At 45.6% G+C, this 9,632-nt stretch overlaps 1 long non-coding RNA gene across 1 annotated transcript; it reads left to right on the top strand.

The window, feature by feature from the left end:
* The first annotated feature begins 1,321 nt into the window (after positions 1-1,321).
* Positions 1,322-9,156, top strand: LOC150054394 (uncharacterized). Its single transcript, XR_016537936.1, has 3 exons — positions 1,322-1,366; positions 4,442-4,570; positions 9,087-9,156. It is a non-coding gene; the product is annotated as an uncharacterized LOC150054394 (long non-coding RNA).
* The last annotated feature ends 476 nt before the right edge of the window (positions 9,157-9,632 follow it).

Below are 9,632 nucleotides of genomic sequence, written 5' to 3'. Positions count from 1 at the left end.
GGTCATTCCTGCAGGGCTTAGTGGGAACCAAGATGTCAGCTAGGGCTTTGGTTCACACCATGTGCCACCAAGAAGATCCAGGCTACAGCCCCAGGGGAACAGATTTGAGAAGGGAGTAAGAGAGAGAAATGGGGAACTGTTCATGATAGGGACAAAAAGTAGTAGACAAATTCACAGTAGGTGACATGGATCCCATAATGGAATTTCTTGTTCCCATAGCGCCTCAGTCTCCTGCTCAGATGTGTCTACCCATAATGCTGTGAGTTTCGGCTCCAATGCTTATTCATTCCCGTGGGGACCCATTCAAGCAATGTGAAGATCCAACACCAAGCAACCGGAGCAAAGCCAAGGGAAGGAGATAGGGAGGAGCTATCCACAAGGTCTTCGTGGGATGCCCCTTCGGGCCTTTCTTCAGAGGGAGAGCTATTTATCTCTCATGGCTTTCCTTTCACTTTCCAATAAACTTAATCTGTGTATCTTAAGCACTGCCTTTTAATCCTTTAATGGGCAGAGAAACAGACAACATCGAGACAGTAGCTAGGAACTCAGAGAGGAAAGCCAAAGACTCACTTCTTACCCTTCCCTATTGCTTCCTCTCTTTTCCCCAGGGGAAACATTCTGGACACCCAGGGTATTAAGGTCATTATTATATACAGTGCTGAAATTTCAGAACTGAGTGTCCAATCCCCCTTCATGTAGCTTTTCATTTTGTCAACAAGACTGGGGAAGAAGAAATGAATTGGGCATAAAGTGGAATCAGAACCCTGAGATCTTAAGTATTGGCACTTCCAAGCCAGAAGAAATCCAGGGTGCTGGGAACAAGGAATGTGGCCTTAAGATGGGGTCTTGTTGAAGAAGAACAGCATCAGAAAGATGTGTGTGAAGAGTCCACATGATGCCTACATGTGGTGTTCTAGACATGGACTTTGGGACTAGGATGCTATGCCATTAGAGAGCTGGAACAGGGTTCTAGATATGTGTTCTGTGTTAAGCACCTGCAGATGCCATAGGGTCTCCTCGCTTGGGGACAGGTGACAGTGACACAGAAAAGAACTTGGAAAACCATGATGAACTCCCATGGTGAGCCAGCCTCACACATGTCCCTCAGAGGCCCAGACCAGGGTTGGTGACTACAGAGAGGGAGTTAAGGCTGTGTCCTCAAGGAGACAGAGCTTTGGCTGTTCCTGAGTACTTTTTCTCCCACTCTTAGGGGTTCTCACAGAGGCTGACTCCTAGCTACACTATGTCACAGAAACATGGACCCACCCCCACTGACACGCCTCCCAGGCCCAGATGAAAGCAGCCAGCTGGCCACAGAGGTGTTTTTCCACGCAGCCAGGACCCACTGTGCTTCTTCTGGCTGGTGGTGAGTCACTGCTAGCAGGACTCCAGCATGTTATTTTGAGATCTGGCTCCATGATGGACCGATGTGACAGCTTTGTTCTCTCGGGCCCCTTTGATTTGTGAATCCCCCTTTTGTGGCTCATAGGGGATGCTCAGTCCCTGCTGTTTCTGGGCTCCAGTGTCCACTTGGCTAGGCAGGCGGGGCTGGCTGCAGCGAGGGTGGCCTACAGTGGGCAGGCCGAGTATCAGGGCTCATGAAGACTGAAGAGTCCTTGGCCTCCACGACTCAGACTTCACTTCCAGGCTATGTGGGTCTGACTGGGTGGTCGTGGAAGAATGGCAAGTGCCAGCTCAGAGGAGCTATGAATGGACCGATCACAACCCACAGGGCTGGACAAGGGCTACCACGCTGGGATTGGGCATGAGCCCAGTTCTCTGATGTATCTGTAAAGGCCGAAGGGGGAAATGGGGGAAGCCAACCCCAGATAAGCCTCCTGGCTCTCAGGGGGCAACCAGCTTTTGAGAAATAGTTCTTGGAACTTGGAAGGACTTGGCTAGTCAGTAAAGACTCAGGGCCAGTGAAACAAGGTCTGTGGGACCATGCTTGTGGAACTTAACTTCAATTCCAAGGCAGGCCTGCTTCAGAAGAAAAAGAGTATCAGCGCCAAAGAGAACTAGGTTCCAATCCCAGCCCTGCTTCTGATTGGTGTGGGCCACTTACTTAAACTTTAATCCCTTACTTGTAAAATGGAATCTAAATACCCTCTTGGAGTTTGAAAAGTTTAAGTGAGGTATAGTACACAGAGATGTGCCTGGCATTGCATCTGTTGGAGGCAGACAAATACACACACACACACACACACACACACACACACACACACACATGCACACACACACACACACGCACACACACACACACATACACACATGGGCATTGTTTGGTTGTTATAAGGATCATGGTTACAGACATTCCTCCAGCTAGACAGTGATCTGCCACTGGGCAAAATTCCCTACAGACATGAAAACCATGGACCACAAATCAAGGTCTGCCAAGTAAAGGAGCTGAGAACCAAGGAGATGGGGATCCAGAAAGATGTGGCTTGAGCTGAATTTCAAGGTCTGAGCCCCAAGGCCTCCATCACCTGGAAGAGATGGCACAAAAACACATCCTGATGATGTCAAGCCTGGACTGCAAGAGGCCTTAGGTGTCACCCTGCCACAACCTCACTCTGTACAAGACCTGTATCACCAATGGCCAGAGTTGTTTCCACAAAGCCACCCTGGGGATGGCACTCAGAGGACCAGCAAGGCCAATGGATGGTGACATTTGAGTAGATCAACCTTATTCCATGAGACTTTGGGAACTCAATGACCCAGATTTTCCTATTCCTCAAGACTCACAATTATGAACCTTCTTATCTCCAAATAAACTATGCACCTTCCATCCACCTTTTCCAACAGGCAGTGGTTTCAAGGATCCCATTCCCTTCTGGAGCCATTAGTCACTTTGACACTGGACTAGAAGGGCTTCAAGAAGTTATCTGGAGAGCCAGGGCTCATAACCCTCCCCAGAGCCACTCTTCTTCAAGAACATGAGTCTCTCACTGCTTCAGCCAGGAGCTGAGGCTGGTCTGTCTGGTGTCTGTGAGCCTCTGACTTTACCCCCAGCTGTGGCAGCTTTGATCCTATGGCTCTCTCAGGCGCTTCAGATGGCAATAATAGTAACTGTTTGCTTGTAAAGCACTCAGAGCTCAGAGGAGAAAAGGTGTCAGACAAGTGTGAAATGTTTTTCCTGGCACAATTCAGAGACTGGAATGGAAAAATCATTGGCAGAAAGTGTACTTACAGAGGAAGCCATTTGTCAGTTCCTCTCAACAAACAGATCCAGGAAAATGGGGTCCCTTTCTTTGTACCCTGGTACCCCACAATGTCAGCAAGATGGGCTGGAGGAGAGGCAGGTGAATGCAAGACCTTGATCTTTTTCTACCACGTTTTCTGTCTGAAGATTGGCCCTCCTCACATAATACTATAGGAAGACTGCTTATGGATAAGCCCAGGTACCCCCAAGCTCCTAAACAGTTTCTCAGAGAGAGACCACAAACCCCCCAGAAGATAAAGTCTAAAGACCCAAAGTGCCACAGCAGCTATCAGGAAAAGCTCAACCAGGTCTCACCCTGGAAGGCCTCAGACAGACAGAGCCCAATGACACATGTACTATGAAGACCTAGAAGTGAGACAGACTCAGTGCCCAGGACTCAGGCTCACTAAGTAATCTTCTGGGAAGGAAGTATCTTTGGGGAAGTTGTAAATGCAACCCACGACTCCCTATTACCCAAATAAAAACTCAGCAAATGAGCCAAAAGATAAAAGCCAGGGAAATCTGCAGGGTAGAAAGATAAGATGGGACTTCAGATTTAAATGACTCGTATATCCTGTTTGCATGAATTTAAAAATGACATTTAACATTTTAAAATATGAAAGATACAATAACAATCATAAATATAATTACTGTCAGTGAGGAAGCCGGATACCTTATGAACAAAGCTTGTTGGAACCTTATCACTGGACTTAGTTCAAATTCCAACACATTTTAGGATCTGATAGAATCACAGTGATAACATGTGATATTATTAAAAGGGGAGGATTCATACAATATGCTGCTGTATTACAGGATACAACATCCTTTAATAAATTAATATGCAATAAGAATGTCAGTCCTCATACTAAATGAAAGGATCTTTAGGATATGGAAACAAGAGCTTTATCTTGTGTGACTGTTGTTCTTAATGTACCATCTTATTTCTCTTCTCTTTTGTTGCCCTTTGGTTAATTTTATATTGTTACTATACCTGACTGTATTACCTGGTGTATTGTATATCTGTTTGATTATTTGAAATAGGAAAGGGAAGGGGGAAAATAAGATGATTGGGAGGGGTGGGGAGAGGGAAATGGGGAAAAAAAAAACATGAGAAGGGGTATCGATGTGTGAGAAGTAATACACCTACTATCTGCTGAACTTAAATGTAACCCCTCTATATATTACATTTTAAAAAATTTTAAAGAATATCAGTCCTCATGCAATTCATTCAAATATTAGGTTCTTCTCTGACTCCTGGCAACAACAGACTATAATGTGAATGATCAGAGATTCCACACGGAGGACTCTGAGTATCAAAATCTGCACTGAAGAAGTCCTTCTACTTGTGATGATGAAGATGGAGAGCAAGTAATAAAGGCAGGGAGGACTGACAATGGTGGGAAGATGGTGGGATCGGAATAGTGGTGGAGGACATGGTGGTAAATATGGTGATGGAAATGGTGGAAGTAGAGATGGAAGTGGCAGTGGGTAGGTGGGAATGGGGAGAAGGTGGTGGGGGAAAGATGGTAGGGTTGATGGAGCTGTCAGAGATAGTACAGAGACTGAGGTGATTATAGGGAGGTGGTGGTGGAGGAGATGGTGGTGGAGGAGATGGTGATGGAAGAGATGTTTGCAGGGAGGTGATGCTGGGGAGAGGGTGGTGGTGGAGATGGAGAAGATGGTGATGTGGAGATGGTAATGGGGAAGATACTGATGGGGCGATGGTGGGGAATTGATGTTTTGTTGGAGATAATATGGATAGGGTGCTGGTGGTGGAGACGCTGGTGGTACTGATGATGGTGGAGATGTGACGTGGCAGCCTCTTGTATCCACATGATGATGACAATGGCAGGAGAATCCAATGAATCGGCTCTTGTCTGCAGGAATCTGGCAGGGAGTGGCAGATAACAGCACCCGTCCCCAGACTGTGCACAAGTGAAATCTGATTGTGTTGTTAACTGTCTGGCCTCTTCTCCAAGGCCTATCCCAAACAGCTAGCCTTTTTACTGAGATATCTAGTATCCATCTATTATGTCTCTTTTCTGCCTGAGTGAAATCAAGTTGGTTTTGGCTGCCTGCAACTAAAAACTCTGCTTGGCACTGAGTTTATAACCATGAATAAATGTAGCCTTTGTAAGCAAGGCAGGAAACCAGAAATATTGTTTTGAAAGTAAAAGGATGATTCCTTGAGCCACAAAATTTTAAATAACCCAACTGAAAGGGAAGAAGGGGCCTGCATATTAAGGGACTAATCACAGAAGCAATGGGAGGGTTGATACTTAATGATAAGAGGAACTGGGTAGCCACATGATATTATTTTAACCCTTCAGGTTAACACAAATGTGTCAATAACGCACAATTTCTAAGCGGTGACAAGGTGGATAACAATGTTTAAAGATTCTGCTCAATTTCCCATTTCATTTGTAAGAATTGTAATGAAACTGGGTGACACTCATAGAGCCCTGTACTGGTGGTCACTCATTCCATCCAGAGGATTCTGAGGCAGAGCCTCCCTGCACTTCTCCCTTTGTTAGTAGAGTCTCCCTCCATCTCCTCCTTTCTTATCACATGGTACATCCCTCCTCCCCCACCCTGCCTCTTGCGGCTCTGCACAGGTAGCCACTATTAATACCAACACTGGGCAGATTGTTTGGGAGGCTGCCCTCACGAGCTCACGAGAACAAATTCCATTCTTAGAACCCCTGCTTCCACAGAAGATCCCATTCCAGCAGGGTGCTAGTAGCTCACACCTATAATCCTAAACAATCCTGGAGGCTAAGATCTGAGGATCTCAGTTTGAAGCCAGCCCAGGCAGTAAAGTCTGTGAGGAGCTTATCTCCAATTAGTTAACAAAACCTGGAAATGGAGCTATGGCTCAAGTGGTAGAATGCTGTGCTAGCCTTGAGCCTTGAGCACAGAAAGCTCAGGGATAACATCCAGGCCCTGAGTTCAAGCCTTAGGATGACATATGCACGCAAACACACACACACACACACACACACACACACACACACACACACACACACACACACACACTCCATCCCTGGATGCAAGGAAGAATGGCTAGACTGTCACTAAACGAGTGAGAATTGTGGTTGATAGGATGTAATTTAAAACCCTTAACAAGTCACATATGAGAAGAGACAAGCTTCTCTTTGTCCACAAAGTCCCCTCTTATTAACATCTGGGTTTTAAAGGGTGAGAGGGAAACTTCTTAGACCGAGGTAGCTTTAACTGCAGGATCACCCACCCCACCCAGAGCTTCCACATGAGATGCTGATAAATTAGGCTGGTGCTATCCCACCTGATTGCCCCTCAGGGAGGCAATGACAACTCCTTGGTCATTGAACAATAATGCCTCCCTTGAGCTATGAGGACGCCTGTCTATTCTGGTCCATGAGGAACCCATCCTTGCTTTGCTGCTCTGTGGTGTGATGGAGAAACAGTCCAGCTCCTTCCTCATCCCGATTCCATCCTGCGATTGCTTAGACCTAGGACCCGCTGCTCTGTCACCATCAGATCTGGTAGTGTCATTGGTGAGAGTGGAAGGATGGATGCAGGAGGCAAATTAACTACAACTTCAGTACTAAAGATGCTATAAATGGGCTTAATACAAGCAGCTGCCTTGGCATACAAAGTTAAATCAAATAGAAGTCATCTCACATCTCCTTCACCCTGCCATGTTTGGCCTACTTCAACCTCCCCCCCACCCCCCCGCCCCCCATGTGCTGATTTATGGTATAGCTCCATTGTTTCTCCTCCCACTAACCCCAAATCCAGCACATCCTACAGCTGCTGACAAGGGTAAAACATAATAACCAACACCAGAGTCAATGTAAGTTCCCTCTGCCATGTTGTTTTAATTAGCATTTAATACACAACCCTGAAGGGAAGTCTAAGGAACAATGACACAGAACTTAATGACAAGTAGTCCCATGGGTCCTATCTCTCTGCCTTTCTTTGTTTCTCTGTCTCTCTGGGTGTCTTTGTCTCTCTCTTCCCTAGTCTCTCTGTATCTCTGTGTCTCTGTGTCTCTTTCTGTCTTTGTCTCTGTCTGTCTCTCTCACATACATACACAACCACAGGCTCTAGCTCTCTCTTGTTCTCTAATCTCATTTTTTCCCGGTCAGGTTTCTGTTGGAAAAAGAGTGTCTGGTAAGATGGATACTCTCAAAAGAGAGGCCTCAAGAGCAAGGTAGAAAGGCATTATAATGGGTCAGAAGTTTGGCGTAGTGGTAGAGTGCTTGCCTAGCATGCACAATGACCGGAGTTCGATTCCTCAGTACCACATACATAGAAAAAGATGGAAGTGGTGCTGCGGCTTAAGTGATGGAGCTCTAGACTTGAGAAAGCCCAAGGTCAGTGCTCAGATCCTGAGTTTAAGCCCCAGGGCTGGCAAAAAAAAAAACACAGTAAAGCATTATAACATATAGTATGATGACAGAGGTGTAGCCTGTCTGCCCTAGAAGGGTCCCAGATGCATACAAGATGATCTTGCCTTCTTTTTGAGTGGTTTACTGCCTGAGCCAACAAATCTGGGCACAGATTGGGAATCCAGATCTGCCCACAAAGAGTACACAAATGCAGACTGGGACCTGTGTTCACCCTGGTTCACCAGGACATACCAGTATGCCATCAGCCACTGTTCACCAGCAAAGCAGGAGGTGGGCCACCTGGAGTTCCAGGGGTGGAGCCCTGGCTCCAGCTACCACAGGTAACCTCGAACTGCCACCAAACCTCAGAGCCCCACTTCAGACTCTTGTGAATTGGGTTGAGACTACTTTCTCTTGCTGTAATGACTGTGGGAATGGGCTGCGTGAACTTATACAGAGCAAGGTTAGCATGGAAGTCTACTCCACAGGAACACTTCTGCAAGAAGCAAGCCTCACACCATACACCAACAAGTCCTGAGTTGTCCTCAGAGGCAATGCCAAGGATATTTGACATTCCTGAACACTGTGTGAAATGTTCCCATTCTGCATTGTGTTCCGTGATGTTATAGACCAAATACTTACCACTTGAGCCACAGCACCACTTCTGGTTTTTTCTATATATGTTGTGCCAAGGAATCGAACCTGGGTCTTTAGGCTTGCTAGGCAAGCACTCTACCACCAGGCCAAACTTCTGGCCCCTGGGTGTGTGTTTTTTAAAGATCTTTAAACAGTTGTGCAAAGGAGTTTTGATTCAACATGTCAGTTTATGATCACAATGCATCTCTTTTGTCTTTTTGCTTTTAGGACCATGGTACCTGATGCTTTTGCTCATTGGCTGACTACCGAGTCATGCCTCTAAGCCCCACACCATGCATCTTAACCAATGTCCCCTTTTTCATCATTCTCCCCCATCTTGTCCAATTACACCCATCCCCTTAAGTTACCAGGTTCAATCTTCTTACATTCACATTGAATATTAAGACTATATTCACTCACTCTTCTTCACTCCATTTGTCTTCCTTCCCTCCCCTTGACCTTCTCCCCACTAATGAAACGTGTCAGCTTCCTGGTATTCATTTTGTTTGAAGGCTTTACATCACTGTAGTCTTCTATAAGCATCATACTTTACACAACATGGTACTCTTTAGAGTCCAGGCCTTTGGGAGTCAGGGAGGGCTACATGAAGTGATGAGATTCGTGTTTCTTGTAAAAGACACAGAACTGAGAAGAGAATGCATGGGATCATAGCCCTTAGGAAGTTGGGGCGGGAGGATCGGGAGGTCAAGGCCAGTCTGGGTTATATAGTGCTAACTTAGCTAGGAAAGGGAGAAAGAGAAAGAAAAGGATGACAAAAGATGAGGAAGTGAAAGAGGAAAAGGAGGAAAGGAGAAGATAAAAGGAGAAGGAAGAGGAGGAGGAGTGAAAAATAACACTAGCGCTGTTTCTCTCAGCTATGTGAGGACACAGTGAGAAAGCAGCTGAATGCAAGCGGAGGCACCCTCAAGCAGGATCTGACCATGCTGGATCTGGGACTCGCTCCCACTCTCCACTTGGTAAGGAAATACATTCCAGTGGTATGCCATCCCATCTGTGGTCATTTGTTATGGCCATTTATGCTGCCTAATATAAGTTAAAAATGATTTCAGTTATACTTATTCATTAAGAATTCATTGACCATTTCCCAAGAAGCAATACATTTGAGGGGGAGAAAAAAGAAGCAATTCTCCTAAACCAACATAGCTATTTTTATATTTTTATAGCTGAGCTGTCTAATATAGTAGGCCCAAGTCAGATACAGTCATTGAACGTTGTAATGGGACTTGTCCAGATGGAGATGTGTTGAACATGTCAATTACACAATGGATTCCAAAGATTGGCCACAAAAAATCCCTAAAGAATGTAAAATGAATCATTTTGTATTGATTACATGGTGAAATATTAATGTTTTGGATCCATTGAGTGAAATAACACCCATCGCTGAAATGAATGTCACCTGG

The sequence above is a fragment of the Megascapheus bottae genome, chromosome 15 (assembly GCF_031878675.1).
Source record: "Megascapheus bottae isolate mThoBot1 chromosome 15, mThoBot2.hap1, whole genome shotgun sequence".
NCBI classification, from domain to species: Eukaryota; Metazoa; Chordata; class Mammalia; order Rodentia; family Geomyidae; genus Megascapheus; species Megascapheus bottae.
Note: the sequence above shows the minus strand (reverse complement) of the source record. Positions and strands in the feature narration are given on the sequence as shown.